Source organism: Manis javanica, chromosome 15 (genome assembly GCF_040802235.1).
Source record: "Manis javanica isolate MJ-LG chromosome 15, MJ_LKY, whole genome shotgun sequence".
NCBI lineage: Eukaryota > Metazoa > Chordata > Mammalia > Pholidota > Manidae > Manis > Manis javanica.
Genome location: NC_133170.1, coordinates 81,899,247 through 81,916,479, shown reverse-complemented (window position 1 = coordinate 81,916,479; position 17,233 = coordinate 81,899,247). Strand labels below are relative to the sequence as shown.

The window sequence follows — 17,233 nt, the reverse complement described above, 5'->3', positions numbered from 1 at the left end:
CAATAATGTGGATGTACTTAATGCCACTGAAGTGTACACTTAAAAATTGTTAAAATGGTAACTTTTATATTACATATATTTTATCAAAATTCCAAAATTCCCTGCTGCTGTTTTAGTGGGATTTCAGAAGGGTGTGGATTACATGCACATGTTGAATTCACTTCCTTACCCAGAAGTTTCAGGATTTTATTTAAAAGAGAGTGTTTTATTTGCCAGGTGTAGGGTCAGTTTTCTGATTTTATTGTTGATTTCTAGTTTTTTAGTTTGTGATCAAAGAGTGATGTATGACTTCTCAATTCTACTATATTGGAGTTTATTGACATTTTCTTTGTGTCTTCATTTAAGGCCTTTAATAATCATAATAGCTACTGCTTATTTAGTGCTTGCTAGGTGTTGCCTACATCATCTAGCATAAATTCTCTTTACATTTGTATAAGATAGGGCATAAGTCCCATTTTTCCAGTTGGGAAACCTGAGGCTCAAAGAAGCTAAGTTATGTGCTTCTAAATACATAGCCGGGAAGTGACTAAACTGAACTATTATTACAACAAATAGCAGCTGCCACTGAGAAGGGTTTATAGACTTGCCAGGCACTGTACCCGAGCTCTATAATTTAATCTCCTTAACAACTTTGCAGGGAGGCCCAGTCAGCCATTTTCCAAATTGGAAAGTGACACCCAGCTGGAGTTTGAACAGGCAGGGCTCAGAGCCTGGGCCTTTTCATTGCATCAGTGGAGATGCCTCAGCCCTCTCAGGGGCACCGGAGGGAGGAGCGCAGAGCAGCCTCTGGTGGCAGCCGTGGAGCCGGGAGCAGTGAACAGAATTTTGCTCCAGGAAGACCAGGGATGGTGTAATGAGAGCATTTGCACAGGGAGAGATGGAGGTGGGGAGGGGGTGGTCCCTGGCAGCCTCTAGGCTCCTATGCCTGGGGGCTGTGCCAGGCCTGGCCCTGGGGGTAGGATGTGGAGCTGCCCACCCTCAGCAGGTTTGGGGCTGGCATCTTTAGTGCGGCTCTGGACAGCGTCACCCACTGCCTCCTTCCAGAGAGGATCTGAGGTAACTTCCAGAAATTTGTAGTTTCAAAACAAAAACAGCAAGTGAACAGAAATCAAAGTAGAGGAATGGTGATCCCATAGGAAGAAGAATCTTGGAACATCCAAAGGGCTGCCAGTGCAATTAAACCAAAAGGGAAGGGTGGCAGCTAATGTCATTTGTGGGCCCTCTAGTGGGCATAGATGGAAAGAATACTTCACTTGCTCAACGTACGATTATTGTGCACCAGTGTGGAGGGAGGGTGGCAAGGAGGACATGGTCTGACTCTATGTGTCAGAAAGGGGATGGGACTTGCTGAAGGTCAAGCAGTGCCAGCAGTAGGTTCTGGGTCATTTCACAGCACCACAAAAACTCCCAACCTTCCTCTGACTGGGAGAAACTTCATGTGGCAGGTACCAGGGAGGAGGAGGGGGAGACATGGGCCCTGCAGTCATCAGCCCTGGCCTTGACTCCCAGCTCAGCCTATCGTCACCTTGTTAAATTGGAAGAGTCCTCAGCTTGTCAAGGCCTTTCTGTGCCCATCTGTAAAGGGGGTGTTACCATAAGGCCATCTCTTGAGAATGGTGGGAGTTACATGAGGTGGTGGATGTCAAGGGCATACCATGGTGTTTGGTCCATAATGGGGGCAGAGTTCTCAGGGAGGAGAAACTGAGGCCCAAAGAGGTGGCCAGTTCAATACCAGCCAGTCTAATAAGGCAGGTAGAAAATGAGCAGGGCTTGGAGAAAAGTTTAAAACTTCTTCTTCCATGGTTTCAGAAGAAGTCCCAGGGTTGAAGACATTTTTATCTGTCTTGAGTTGTATGTCCAATTATAGAGCAAGGCTTTGGTTTTGTTTCATCCAAATAACTTTTTACTGGGTTTATTTCTCCAAAGGAAAATGTAATTTTTTTACCAAAACACCCCAGGGTGAAAGTGAGAGGGTGTAGGTAAAGAAAGATAAAAAATGTCCCCTACAGCATGATAACTTAATTTTTGGTTATAATTAATAAAACAATATTCTGTATTATAAAACAAAAAAACTTGGTCTTTCCGAGAAGGTGATGTTATTGTTAGTAATGGTGTATTTGTTGGGAGAAGTCATTTCTCTCTCCCAAAGGCCAAGGTGGGCTTGGCCATCACTGGCTCTGCTCTACCTGTCCTGGAGCAACAGGCTCCTCCAGAGCCCCCGGGTCTCAGAAAGCCAGGGCAGGCTGCACACACCCCAGGTATGACTGTTCTGCCACAGCTGTCAGTGATGGTGCGTGTGACTCAGGCAGTGTGGTCCCCTGGGTTTGGTGGTGAAGGTGGAAAGGGAAGCCCCCCAAAGGCCCCCACCTTCCCACATTTCCGGCTTCCACCTCTGCAAGCTGTAAGTATCCAGCCTCTGGCATTGAGATGTGCGTCCTCTTATTAATATTACTGTTTTTAGCTCTCCTGTCAGTCCAAGCTGTGGGAGAGGAGGCCTAGTCTCACAGGGAAGTGGGGAAGAAATTGCCTCTGTCCACTGGCCTGTTTTCTCATTTCTACTTGGGGACAGCCTGTGAACCTCAAATTGTTGGTAAAGTTCAGTAAGTTAATGTGTAGAAGAGCCCAGTGCAGTGCTGTTTCATGGTAACTATTAGTAGTAGTAATATCATCTTTCACAGTTCAGGCTGGTTGTCACCTCTTCCAGAAAGCCTTCCCTGGTTTTCCCAGGGTGAGTTTGGTGCTGAGTATCCTGTTCATTCCTAGTCCTTCAGCTATAGTATAATTGTCCCTTCATTTGTCTCCAACATTTAACAGTGGCCCCAAGGAGAAGTTGTGCCACCTCTTGTTCACTGTTATGTCCCCAATATGGTTGGCTCAGGAAGGAGTGACAAATATATTTTAGGTAAATGGGTGGGACTTATACAGGCATGTGCCCTAGGGTTCTGGGAACAAGCCCTCAGCTCTGCCATTCACACCTTGTTTGACTTAGCTCTTGGAGTTACAGTTCCCTGCCAGATAAAATGGGGCTGATGTGAGGAGCAAATGAGAGCCTCTGCACACCGCCTGGCATACAATAGGTGCTCCATAAATATTCCTTGTTGTTCTGCATTCCAGATTCAGTGCCCCCCACTTGTCCGAGCCTCTCCCAGTGCCCCCAGCCCAGGGGAGCTTCAGTTGCTGCTCTGGACTCCCATAGACCCCAGTGCCTCCCCTTTCACAGCACCAGTCACTTTTGTGTCTCCAGACAAAGAAGCGGGGCAGAGCCTATGCTTCACCCATGACTGTCCAACACCCAGCCCAGGGCCTGTTTCAGAGCAGGAGCTTGGGAAATGCTTTCTGAAGGACCCAGGTGCCTGGTTCTCTTGCCTTCCTGCCTCTGCACTGTTGTCCCTGGGTTGCCTTTTCTTTCTATCCCAGCCTATGCAACTTTGTTTTTATTGTGCAAGTCCTAGCACAAATGCCAGCTTCCCCAGGATGTCCTTCCTGAGCAGACTGACGCTGTGACTTCTGTCTCCCTGGAAAGCTTAAAGCTCTGACTGCTTCTACCACCAACTTGCCACTTTCACAAAAGCTCTCCAGCTTGGTACCTTCAGGTTTGTTGGTTGTTTGGTTGGATACTTCTCTTTTCACGTTAAATTCCCAGTGAAATTTTGTTTTCTAGTGAGGCTGATGGCATTTGACAACATTTCTCATCAGGGAAAGCTAGTTCCTTTAGACAGGTATGCATAGCGTGTGGAACATGGTATGTACATATAAAATTCTATTTGTTTCCTGTCTACTTCAGAAATGGATTTTAAAATGAAATGAGGTTGTAAATTTAGTTAATGGTATTGTACCAATGCCGAATTCCTGCTTTTGATATTATACTACCAATATATAAAATGTCACCATTGAGGAAAGCTGTATGAAGGGTACATGAGAACATGTACTATTTTTGCCATTTCCAGTAAGTCTATAACTATTTCAAAATAAAAAAATTTATGAAAAAGACTTGAGGCTGATTAAACATATTAAACCACATTAAGTATTAAAACAATACTTACATTAGACGGGACATACCAACTTGGCTGTGCAAGCTTATTTATTAAGTTTTATAACATTAAAAGACTGGTAACAACCTAAGTGTATGACTATTGGGGATTGTTTTTTGAGAAGAGCACCATATAGAAATGGATTTGTGGTATTTATGTATTATGCCTTTTTATCTATTTATTGCTTTATGAAAGTTTTTCCAATATCATGTTGAGTTAAAAATATCAAATGATATATCAAGCCTGGGAGGATATTCATTCAAATACTAAAATTCATTGTCTCAGGGTGGTGGATGCAGGTGATTTTTTACCTTTCCGCTTACTATATATTTCCATTTCTTTGCAATGCAAATATTATTTGTCCAGTAAAGCATTTTTTCAAGAGTAGCGAGGAAATAATATTTTTAAGAGAAGGATCAGAAATTATCTTTAAAGAAGAGAAAGTTAATCGTACCAGTATCAGGGGTGAGGTGACCATAGGAATTGATGACCTGGCAGACCCAGCAGAAGGGGGAATGGGACATTATGAAGTTCTCCTTGGACCTCAAAGTTTCTATGACCTTTCCATCTCCACCACGTTAAATTAGCGATTAGCTAATCTTTTTAAACACTCTACGGGTGACAGTTGAGAAGCGGAGCCGGGGCTGGGGAGGGGTTAATCCTGGTTGGTCCCGTCCCGCCCCTTCCCGGCCCCGCCTTTCGGGCGCCACCCCCGCCCGGGTTGCACCCTTGACCCCGCCCCTTGGTCGTGCGTCCGCCGGAAGTGCCCGCGCGCGGGCAGCTTGCTTCCGCCCGGCAGGTGACAGTCGTGGGGCTCCGAGCGGCCGGCGGTACGGACACATCGGGAAGCGGGAGGACGAGGCCGCAGACGTCTTGCTGCCGAGCCGAGCCGCCTGGAGCCGTTCCGACTTGAGGGTGAGGAAACTGGGAGTCCGGCGAGGCAGAAGAAGAGGGGCGGGAAGCCCGTGGTCCGAGGTGAGGGGTTTGCGGGGTCAGAGGTCACGGAGAGGACGAGGCGCCGGAGGGGCGAGACGGGGCTCCCAGCCCCGGAGTGGGCAGAAGGGCTGCGGGTTCATTCATTCGCGAGCACTTGGCCGCCGGCCTGCCCCCAGCCGCCCCGAGTCCGCAGCCCTGCTGGAGTGCCCTCCCGCATAGACTCCTAGCCTAGGGCCGCGAGAAGCCCGCCCCGGCCCGAGGGGAAACTCCTTTTCGGTGCTGGTTCCCCCCTTCACATCCTGAGTCCTCCCCATCGTTCAGGGCCTTATCTCTTCGCCAGGGTTCGAAAAGAAAAAAAAAAAATCAAGAAACGGCCTTGCGCCGCCCGTCCCAAGATAGGTTTGGACTTGGTCTGTCCCTTGGCCCCTCACAGACAGGTTAACTGGGGACACCAGTACTATGCTAAAAATACTGACGAAAATGCTAGCTACTGGTTATTAAGCTCCAGCTGTGTACCAAGGCACTATGTCAAGCACTTTACTTACAATGCCACCTTTAAACTTCACAGCAGCCCTTTGAGGAAGCTACTGTTATCCTCGTTTTATCCACGAGGAAACTGAGGCACAGAGAAGTTAGATCACACATGTAAGGTTAATCTGGTGGTAGAGGCAGAGCCAGGGCTCCTACCCAGGCTTTTAGGCGCCTGCAAAGTGCAGAGACGAGAGAAGCTGGAGCAAGGTTGAAGTGTAGGGGCTGTTTACTATCTTTAGCTGCCATTATATTAATTTGCGTCTAGGTAAACATGCAGCCTTATTGCTTCACATCTAATCTGTATAAGGGACATTCGATTCATTTTGTTTAGGATGAAACAACCCTGCAGGCTATTGCTATGAGTGATTACCTTTCGGAGCAAGGGTGGAAGTTTTTCTAACTGCTGGAAACTGTGAGACACAAAACGGGGCTATCCATGAAGCTGATAAAGAATATTCAGAACCTCTCTTGAAAGTGGTTGAACTGCATTCCTTTTGGAGTAAAGAGAGGGTCAATGGGAACCCTAGGGGATATTTTGGCCCTAGGTTCTTGAAGACCATTCTCAAGGAAAAAGTCTGCCGTCTCTCTGAGAAAAGTGCAGGCCCCATGGCTTCTTGACTGGGGAGAGCACATCTTGCCTGGGAGATGGTGAGGCAGTTTGATAGCTGGAGAACTTGGCTGAGTCTGAGCCTTATTCCTCTGCAGACGTTCACCTGCTCCAGTTCTGCCTCAGTTTCCCCGACAGCAGCATGAGAAAGACCTGCTGCCTTTCTACTCACTAGTGGGTGTTATAAGTTAATGAACCTGTGAAAGTTTCCACATGCTTCTAAAGAAAGCTGTGATGTAAATGTTACTGTTGTACCTTTTTTTTTTTGACTCTATGATCCATTCTCCTACTTCCACTGAATTCACAGAAATTTAATATTGTTACCTTAAGCCATCCTTTCAAGGGACGGTTTGAGGTGAAGCAGCCGGTTGCAGATGGTGGGAACATGAGCAGAGCTCAGAGCATCTGGCGCCCTGCCCTGAGTTGAGCCCACCAGGCTCCTCCAGTCTCTTAGAAACTATCATGAAGAACAGCTTCAGTGTTTCTCAAAGAATCAGATCCCTGAGTGGTTGTGTGGAGATTATCTGCTGAGTGTGGGCTGAGCAAAGGCTCACCCTGAGCAGCTTGAAGGGCTCAGAGGGATAAAGGGAAAAGCCCTCCTTGACTCTCCATCAGTCAGACTTGGGTTCCCACCCCATCTCAGAGGCTTCCTCGTAGTGGGACCTGAACAACTCAGGCCAGGCCGCCTTTATCTTAACTCTAAAACGACACTGACCTCCACTTTCCCTCCACACCACCCCTGGGGCGTATGGGAGTTAGATGAGGAAATTTGTGCAGAGCCTGCTTTGCTGTGATGGGCGCCTTGGCCCTAGGCAGTTGATGCCTGTGAGGGGTCTGTTTGAGGAATATTGTCAGCCCTGCCTTGTGGGATGTTACTTCCTTCTGTAAACAGAGACTTTCATGTATTTAGGATGTCTCCCACCCTTCTGCTTTCACTTCCTAAAAGTGTTTTAGAACGAGTTCAGTCTGTTGGTCCTGTTGGCTTTGGGCTTGGACTTTCATCATTTTTTTAGTCATCCCCTGAAACTTGCATTTCTAGACTGTTCACTTCGCAGAGATCCCCCACTCCTGGTACCAGCCTGACGTGCTGACAGTGGACAAACATGACTTGGGTATAGGTTTTGCACTTTGGTGTATTTCTGAAAGCTGAGGTGTATTTCTGTTACTTGTAGATGTTTTGTTTTTTTCTGAATAGGTCTTTTTGTCTAAGATAGGTCACTGGTAAATTATCATAGCCTAGAAATGGCTTTTGTGCTCTTTTTCTCTTCACACAGAGAGGAACAAATAACTCCAGAGAGAAAATGAGCAGTTGGGGAATCCTTAAAAAAAATCTGCTTGAATATCCATCAGTGGCTCTCATAACCTTCAGGCTAAAACTCACATTCCTTAGCGTGGCCCGCCAGGCATTTTAGGCCCTGACCCCTGCTTGGCCCTCCTGCCTCATCTTTCCTACTCCTCGCTTCCATCTCCTCCCAAGCTGCAGTCAAGCTCAGCTGCCTGCCAGTTCTGCAAGCCCACACCCCCCGCCCCCGCTTTTTACCTGTGTCTTTGCTTCGTGCTGTTCTTCCTGCCTAAACCCCATTTCCTATCACAACCACCCCCTTTCTTTGCTGGAGCACTACCTGGTGCCTCCCATCTGGCCATCCCCCTCACCTTTCAGGCCTGTACTGCCTCGATGTCCTGTGGCTCCACTGATCACAAAGGATTGTCATTATCTATTTACTTGGCTACCTTCTAAGTAAACAACTCTTATTCCTTGGAGAAGGCTTGTCTTAACTATCTGTGTCTCCAGCACCTAGTGAAATGTCTGGCATTTGGTAGGTGCTCAGTAAATATTTGAGGAATGAATGGATATTGCATTGAATTGTTAGGATTCCTTGACTCCTAGGAAACCAAAACACTTGCCAGATGATCTCCTGTCCATCCTCATGTCACTCCGGGTATATAGGGAGAAATCTGACCAGTAGTGGGATTAAGTACTCTCAAACTACTGTTGCTACCACTCCTAGCCAGCCATCAGAGTGCTTCAGGGCTTCCAGTGACCTGGGCGTTGGGCAGCAGCAGGGAGGTGCTGGTGGTATCCACTCTCCCTGTGTAGTAGTAAGGGTGGCTAACATTTACTAAGTACTTGGTTGGCTGGGTACTTCTGAGGGCTTTGTATGTATTGACCTGTCTTCGCCTCACAGACCTCTGAGGTATGAGACATTGTCATTTGCATTTTACAGTTATGATACCGTGTTGTTAAGTTGTGTAGATCCCTGAAGAGCCCCTGTCATACTTCCTGTGGCATCCTTCCCTTTACCAACCCCATGTTCTTGGATTGTCTCCTGTTATTTAATGGACCTGAGAAGGGGCTTGGCTGTGGTTCCAGACTTCCAAGCCTCAGGCTTTTTGGGCGGTTAACTTTGGGCTTGACCTTTGACCTCTATTAGAGGGTCTCAGTGAAGGTGGTAGGCCTCTTCTAGTTAAGATAAGAGTGTTGTTGGTTGACTCGAGAATGGCCAGAGTTCATCATCGGCCAGCGTGCATACCTTAGTCACTGATCCCTCAAATTAACATCTTTGTGGGCTTGAGCTGGAAAAAGGTAGATTTGGAAGTCAGCTCTCAAAAGCTTTAAAACCAACCCTTCAGAATTTATTTTCAGCACTAAAGACATTTGTTACAGCCGAGCTCTTTAGAGGACTAGAATTTGGTTGGGTGGCTGGATGTTGAGATACTACGGACAGAGCCTTCATATGTCCAGCATTCATTCACTGACTATTTACTTAGCCCTGCTGTGTGCCTGGCACTGGGCTAAGGTGTGATGATGGGCAAACAAGCCGGTTTCTGCCCCTGGATTGCTTACTACATTCTAATGGAAGAGGGACACAAAGAAGTAGGAAACAAATGTAATAAGTTAAAAAACAGATAAGCCGTGAGGGAAACAGAGGCACAGCAGCCAGCACCCGTTAAATGTAAGTCAGATCTCTGGGTTCCTGCTCAGAATCCTCTGGTGCCTCCCAGCTCCTCAGAGTAAAAGGCAGTCCCTACCTTGACCTGAAAGACCCTCCCCTTCTCCTCTGCCCCCATGACCTACTGCCCCTCTCATTGCTCACTCAGATTGAGCCGTATTGCCTTTCTTCAAACAAGCCAGGCACACTCCTGGAAGTGTGTTCCCCAGACAGGGTCACCTGTCGCCTTCTCAAGGAACCTCTGTGGCTACCCCGGTTAAACTTCAACCTCCCATTGCCTATTACAACTCCCTGTCCTCTTTCCCTGCTCTTGTTTTCTTCATAGCATTTATCACTATCTGAGAGATACGTTACTTACTTACTTGCTTAAAGTCCTCATCTGCAATTAGGATGTGTACTCCAAAAAAGGAAGGATTTTTTTTTTTTTTTGTGGCCAGTTCATTTTTACTGTGTGGTAAAACATACATAACATCCTATTTATCATTTTCACCATATGTAAGTGTACCACTTATAGTATTAAATAGCCTAACAGCTCTGGCTAGAAGTTTTATTTTTATTTATTTATTTATTTATTTTTAAATTTTATTTTGGTATCATTAATCTACAATTACATGAAGGACATTTTATTTACTAGGCTCCCCACTTCACCAAGTCCCCTCCACATCCCCGTTCACAGTCACTGTCCATCAACATAGTAAGATGCTGTAAAATCACTACTTGTCTTCTCTGTGTTGCACAGCCCTCCCCGTGCCCCACACACACTATACATGCTAATCGTAATGCCCCCTTTCTTTTTTCCCCCCCTTATCCCTCCCTTCCCACCCGTCCTCCCCAGTCCCTTTCCCTTTGGTAACTATTAGTCCATTCTTGGGTTCTGTGATTCTGCTGCTGTTTTGTTCCTTCAGTTTTCTTTTGTTCTTATGCTCCACAGATGAGTGAAATCATTTGGTACTTGTCTTTCTCCACCTGGCTTATTTCACTGAGCATAATACCCTCTAGCTCCATCCATGTTGTTGCGAATGGTAGGATTTGTTTTCTTCTTATGGCTGAGTAATATTCCATTGTGTATATGTACCACCTCTTAAAAGGAAGGGTTTTTGTTTCACTCACTGCTGCATCACTAGCGGGTAGACCTGTTTATGGCATATGGGAGGTGCTCAGTAAACCTTTGAAGAGGAATACTTGGGGTAAGGACAGACAAATACTTGTAGGGTATTTACAGGACAGTATCTTCCACGTGATGTCATCTAAGCTGAGATATAAAGGATAAATTAGAGCAGCCAATCTAGAATTGGGACAGGACAGTCCAGGCAGAAGGAGCAGCAAGTGCAAAGGCAGTGAAGAGCATGGCAGAGGAATACTGAGGAAGGCCTGTGGGCCAAGAGGGTTATAGGCCGAGGGAACATCTAGCTGTGCTCGCATCATAGCCTGTCAGAGCCCCCCAGGCCCCCCCTAGTGTCTGCATCCCGCATCCCTCAGCTCTGGGAGGGAGTGCCAGTGGGAGCAGGGGCTGGTAATCTGTCCTCACTGAAGGAAGTGGTCTGAACATTTCTCCCGTTGGAGATGTCGCTACCTAATCTTCTACCCTTTGCCCTTTTTCCTCTCTCTTATCATTTTATTTACTTCCATTTATTGGCTGTAAAATGGGTCTGACATTTTCAATTTTGATTTTGTCAAAATAGCTCGACAACCAGAATAGATGTATCTCTGATACTGACAAGCCTCATGACCGGGACATTGGGAAGCTTCTCTTTAGCTGAGGTTGGTTTTCAAAACATAAGATTTCCCAAAGAGGAATAAAATAAATATTTGAGTGCCATTTCCTAGTCACTCAAATATTTATTGAGCACCACTATTTGGTAGGTGCCAGTCTAGGAGCTAGGAGTATGTTAGTGAACAAGATGGTCAGATTCCTTGTCTTTGTGGAATTCACATTATGGAGAGAGAAAAAGACAATATAAATACATTTGATAACATGTTGGTGATAAGTGCTTTGAGGGAAAAAAAAAAGGAGGAAAGAAGCTTGGAAAGTGGTAGGCAGGGGAATTTGTTGGGGATGTGTATGATTTTAAATAAAGTTGTCAGAGAAGGCCTCAGTGAAAACGTGATATTTGAGTCAAGACTTAAAATTGGTGAGGGACTGAACCATGAACCACCTAGAGATAAAGCCTCCCTGGCAAAGTGAACAGCTCGTGCAAAGGCCCTGAGGTGGAAATATGCTTGTTGTATTCAGGAATCAACAAAGAGGCCCATATGGCTGGAATGGAGAGAGTGATGGGGAGAAGAGTAGGAGAAGAGTGCAAACAAGTAGGGTGAAGAGGGTGTGTATGTGTGAGACAGAAAGGGGTGTGCATCTCATACAAGGCCTTAACAGGCCACGAGTCCATATCAGAGACTTTGGCTTTTACTCTGAGTGAGATGGAACCATTGGAGGGTTTTGGGAGAGGGGTGCCACTGTCTGATTTAGACTGTAATGGGATGGTTCTGCCTGTTGCTGAGGTGGGTTGTCGGGAGCAGTGTGGAAGCAGCTTTGGTAGCAATCCCAATGGGCGGTGATGGTGGCCTGGGGCTTGGTGGTAGTGATGGAGCTGGTGAGAAGCCACTTCATGGATTCTGGACTCATTTTGAAGGTAGACCAAATAGAATTTGCTGGTAGAGCTGATATGGAGAGTGTGTGTGTTGTCAAGGGTAACTAAGGTTTTTGGCTTGAGAACCTGTCAAAGATGGTGTTGGCAGTAACTAAATAATGAAGACTGCAGGATGAGCCAGTTGTGGATGGGGGGAATCAGGAGGTCAGTTTTTATCATGTTAAGTTTGAGCTGCCTGTTAGCCATATAGACTTTCAAGTTCAAATGTTGATTAGGCAGTTTGGATATGTGAGCCAGGCGTTCATAGATAATACTTAGAGCCTTGGAACCGGATGGGGTCACCAAGAGGCGAGATAGTGTAGATGGAGAAGAGAAACGGTACCAGGCCTGAGCCCTGGGGTCCTCCAGTGTCGAAGGAGAAGGAGAGGGGGGAGAACCAATAAAGGAGACTGGGCAGGAGCAGGTGTCGGGGAAGGAGGGAAGGCAGAGCGCATGGCCTCTTTGAACCCAAGGAAAGGAAGTGTTTCAAGGAAAGGAGTGATCAGCAGTGTCAAATGTTCATCAGCATGAGGCTCATCATTTGACAGGATCACTGCAGTTTCTGCCAGCAGCATCTGACGCACTGTGGCATCCGAGAGCATCGGTGAATCTTGTCCTTCCTTGGCTAGCCTCATCTACTCCTTTCCCTCCCAAGTCCTTGCTTTCACTCCAGCAGGGGGTCTCAGACTCCTGAACTCACATGCTTGTCTTGGCCTTGGATAAGTCACTCCGCTGTGTCTCTGATTCCTCACTTTAAAATGAGTTACCTTGGGAATTAAATGAGAAAGGGGCTGTGAATCACCCAGCACAGACCTGTACCCCAGCCAGTGTTGCTTGTGGCTTATTCTCAATTTGCTCTGTTATGCTGGCATCTTGTGGGTCTTCTCCATGTCACCCTTGTCCCCTCCCTTTCCAAATCTGACCCATCTTTTCATGTCCAGGCAAGCCCCTCTTCAAATGTGAGGGCCCCCCTTCATGCTCTGCCAGTCTCAGAACCCTCCTCCTGAGCAGTGGTGGCAGTTATTTGGGAGGCATGATCCCTCTGCTGAGTATTCAGCTGCAGTCCTTTACCCGGCCTCTGAATCTGCAAGAGTCCCGGGGGAAAAGATTGTCCTTCGTCTGCTGTGCATGTGCTCCTGTGTGGAGCACAGTCCCAGCCTCAGAGCTGACGGTGTTCCACACTGTTAGACGTGCTGAATTGGTGACTGGGAAACTTGGCCAGATCTTCAGAAAGTGTTCCCATTGTATAGGTACAAAAACTGAGATCTCAAGCCTTGTTCTATAGCCTTTGGCCTCTCTCTTCATCTTGCTTAATTTAAATATTGTTCAAAGAAGCCCCTGTAACTTTTTTTTTCAAATCCAGAGAAACTTCCTTTTATTGACGGCATGTCTTTTCACACATTACTGCTCATAGATGGTTGAGAACTGCCATCTGATTCTAGAATTAGGTTTTAGAGACTCAGACTGATACAAAAACATTTGCAAAAAAACCAAAAAAACACACATTTGCATGTGGCATTTGCCTGCCTTTAGTTCCTTTGCATTTTGAGGCTTTAATTGCTAGTGGGTCTCAAGAGATTGACTTTGACTAATCAGTTTTCATCCAAATCCAAGGAGGCCCATAATGGCAGGCTCATCCAGACAGGCGTTTACTAGGTACATTACCAAACTTGACATTATGTTGTCTAAGCTGGATGAGCTGGCCTTAAAATAACCTGTAATTCAACATTTGAGGGACTCTGCAGGGATTTAGCCTGGAGTGTTAGTGTTTCTACCACAGCTTCATTCAGAGAGGAGGACAGAGTGGGACCTGTGGGGCCTCATCATGGGGCAAGGGTGGGGAGTACTGATGCTGCCATTTCCTAGCATGTGACTCCCACAAGTGCCTTGACCGATCTGGGCTTCAGTCCTCTTCTTTGAACTTGACATTATCAGTACCTTCTCCCAGATTACTCTGAAGATTAAACTTGAAGCTCTTTACATAGTGTCTGGCCCATAGTGCACATCTGTTTGTCATTACTGCTACACCGGCCACCTTTGTTCTGAATTCATGCCAAGCCTGAAGAAGAACACGGCTTATTTTCTCATAGTTATTGAACTGACTTGAAAGAGCCTGTCTGAGTTTGATGATTACGTTGTCTCAGAGCGAAAGCCTAAAATCTGGTTTCTCTACTGCTGACTCACCTTTTAATCTTTGAGTTGGCCTTGCCTGCTTCCTTGCCTGGAAATGAACTTTAGTACTTACCTATTCAGACCTTTTCCTCTTCTTTTTAAGAGGAGACCATCAGGTGAGGAGTGGCCAGTAGAATTACTGGGTGGTGAGTAGAATCAATGTCTCTGTTAAATTCTAAGCTGCATGGATTGTCTAAGAGACAATCCAGGGCATGTCACAGAGTAGGGGAACGTTTGTGAAATGAATCAGTCTCTGCCTGTAGGACAGAACTGAAACAGCAAAACAGGAGGGATAATCAGAGTTTGACTTTTCAGTTCAAATGAAGAAGAAACGGTGGCACCACCCTAGCCCCTTTCATTCACCCTTCCAAGCTTAGCTTAGTCTTGACTGCGCTTGAGCTAGCATGTACCTTGGAGCAGGTTGCTGAACAGCTGTTCATCAGATGACGGTTTAGCAGTGACAGCTTCAGGCCTGGAGTTGGGAGCCACCAACACGGACTCTCAGGGATCAGTTTTCTGTGCCTGAATATCCTTGAACTCAGAGATGGGTCTTGGCAGCTGACTGAGCCCTAGCCAAATGTCTCTTCCCCTTTTCCTTTCCTTCAAGCTCCTCTGGCTGATCACACAACACTGATTGTCTCCCTTGTTAATTCGCTGAGTGCTGATGACATGCTGGCACCACCAGCTTCACACCTCATCCAGTCACAGAGCATAAGCTGCTCTGCCATGAATCACTGCCTGAAAAAGTGCTTTCCCTGGCCATTGGCTGGCCGTTTGGGGCATTGCTTGGCTTGTTAACTGTTTTCCTTCCTACTGAAGACCTAATAAAGTTTGCTGGCCCTGGCTGTGTTCTTAATTCGTTTCTCTTTGTTCCCTTGGAAACGCCTTCTGTCATGCTCTGAGAATGATCACGCTCCCATGTCCTCGTGTTTGATACCCAGGAAGAGAGCACTCTGTGGTGAGGCGACGGGTTTCTCATCTAGCAGAGAACCAGAGAATGCAAGATGTGGGAGGGGCTTTATCTGTCATTTAATAGACGGGTTTTCAAGCTTTGTCCCCTGAAACTGTGGCTTGTTTGAAGGGCCCCTGGAGAGGAGGATAGTTGGGCACAGTAGAATGAGCCAGGCTCTGGGCGCCCCACCCTTATGTCAGCCAGAGGCATTTCAGTTTTGTTTTAAACAGTTTAAAAGTGAGGGAGGCTTCTGTTTTGAGAGAAATCTGAGAAATCTTCTGCATCCGTGGATGTTTTGTTGCCCTTGTCTAGCTTGGATTAATACTTAGTTTATAGGCACACACCTGATCATCTACATTTGCCCTCTTACAGCACTAAACTATGTTTTCTACCTTTATCTTGCATCTACCTACCACTTCAGCATTTTATTAAAAATAAAAATAATAATAATAAGGGAGAAATGTGGGATTCACATATACATCAAGTATAAAAATCAAACGAATAATCATAATTGACCTGATTGTTTATAGTTCATGATGCGTGATCAAAACCAAAAGTTTCTGTGATGACTGCCCTTGTACTGTTCACCATGTAAGAACTTATTCACTATGTAAGACCTTGTTCACCATGTAAGAACTTGTTCGTTATGCTTCAGAAGATAGGAGACTGATGAGAATTAGGCTTGCGGTTGATTAATGATTGTGCATTGAGTCCCCTATACAGAATTTTATTGTTGTTAACAACCATATGATCAATAAAAATGAGAGATGCCCTCTCAAAAAAAAAAAAAAGTGAGGGAGGCTTAAAGCCATTGGTCTGCTTGAATCCTCTTGTTTGACAGTTGGAAAAAGTAAGGCCCAGAGATGGAGGGTTTTGCCAGGGTCGTACAGCTGTTGGTAGCTGACCTAGATTTCCTGGCAGCCATCTTGGCACTGGATCAGCCTTGCCATGTTTGTTGAAGGTTAACTGCAGAACCTTATGTTCCTGGTCTGCCGAGTCGTCGCTGTCTGGCACTCATCCGGGAGCCTTCTTGTTTTGATCTGTTACAGGCCCTTAATTTTGTAGCTTCTCTGGGAATCTGTCTTTTCATTCATTTTGTCAGCATACATTTGGTGAGCTCCTGGAATGTGCCAAGCATAGTGCCAGTCACTGAGCTGACAGCATTAAATAGGACAGATCCCAAATTAGATAGTGAGGATGGCTATGGAGAAGTCCACAGTATGATTGAGTGAGATGTTGGGGAGCCTCTGCCTTCTGGGTCAGAGAAGGGGCAGTGGTGTTGGAGCCGAGACTGTAGGATGAGCACAGGGTGGGAACAGTGTTTCAGACAGATGTACCATTGTTTCCTAAATTGCATTATATTTAAGAGAGGTGATACATTCACAGAATATAAAATTCCTGATATATAAAGAGGTGAATGATGAAAGGGCAGTCTTTCACCCCATTTCTTAGTAAATCAGCTTCCTTTCCAGAAGAAACCACTGTTAACATTTCTTGTTGACCCTTTCAAGAAAAGCTGATGCATTTGCAAACATAGGTATTTATGTTTTATTAATTTTTGTATTTTTCTTTTTTAATAGAAATGGCAGTATAGTTTTGTGTCTTGCTTTTTTCACTTAATATCTTGGAGAGTGTTGCATACAAGCACATGTAGAACCCCCTCATTTTCATGCTTGCGTGGTGTTCCATATGTTCGTGTGCTCCATGTAATTTGTTAAACCATTCCTCTATGGAAGGATATTTAAGGTGCTTACAATGTTTTGCTGTTACAAAGGATGCACCATGAATAACTGTATCTACATAGTTTTGTACATAATGAATAAATTCCTAGAAGCAGACTTGCTGAGTCAAGGGGTAAGTATTTGTGCAGGTGATAGCTATGTGATCGCTGCAGAGGTCAGAGCAGGTGAGGCTCAGCAGCATCAGATGAGGTGAGCATTCCCCCACGTCAGCGTGAACAGGGAGAGTTATGCACTGGGGTCTTTACCAGTCCAGTGGCTGATGGATGGTATTTCACTATAGTTGCAATGTCTATTTCTCTTACTAAAAGTAAGCCCAAACCATTGTTCTTCATTGTCTGTAAACAGGCCACATCTTTTGTCATTCTCCTATTTGTAGTCATTTTTTTTTTGTAGTAAGGAAAATAGGGTTTTGTCTACAATGTGATACACAGTTTTATGTGTGTGTGTTTATCATATGTCTTTTTATTATTATTATGCTTTTGGACATGCAGGAAAACTTGATTTTTATGTAATGGAACCCATAGATCTTTTAAGACTTCTTGATTTTATGTCATACTCAGAAAGGCTTTACTTCCTCTAGCTTATACAGTGTTCTATTTTTCCTCTCCAGAATTAGATTTTATCTTGTTCTTTGAAAAGTTTAATGTTTGTAGCATTCCCAAGTTTAATGTTTGTAGCATCACC

At 45.6% G+C, this 17,233-nt stretch overlaps 1 protein-coding gene across 5 annotated transcripts in view; it reads left to right on the top strand.

Annotated features, from left to right (window-relative positions):
* AP1B1 (adaptor related protein complex 1 subunit beta 1) overlaps window positions 1-17,233 on the top strand; it is an 80,168-nt gene that overhangs the window by 26,835 nt on the left and 36,100 nt on the right. For 3 of the 5 annotated variants that reach the window (XR_012125471.1, XM_073222578.1, XM_073222576.1), the window contains exon 1: window positions 4,789-4,946. The exons of 1 other annotated variant lie outside the window; for it this stretch is intronic. The gene's annotated coding sequence lies outside the window, so the exon portion shown is untranslated. Of the gene's footprint in view, window positions 1-4,788; window positions 5,007-17,233 lie in introns of those variants that run through there. One more of the 5 variants, XM_017669082.3, reaches the window with a different exon arrangement.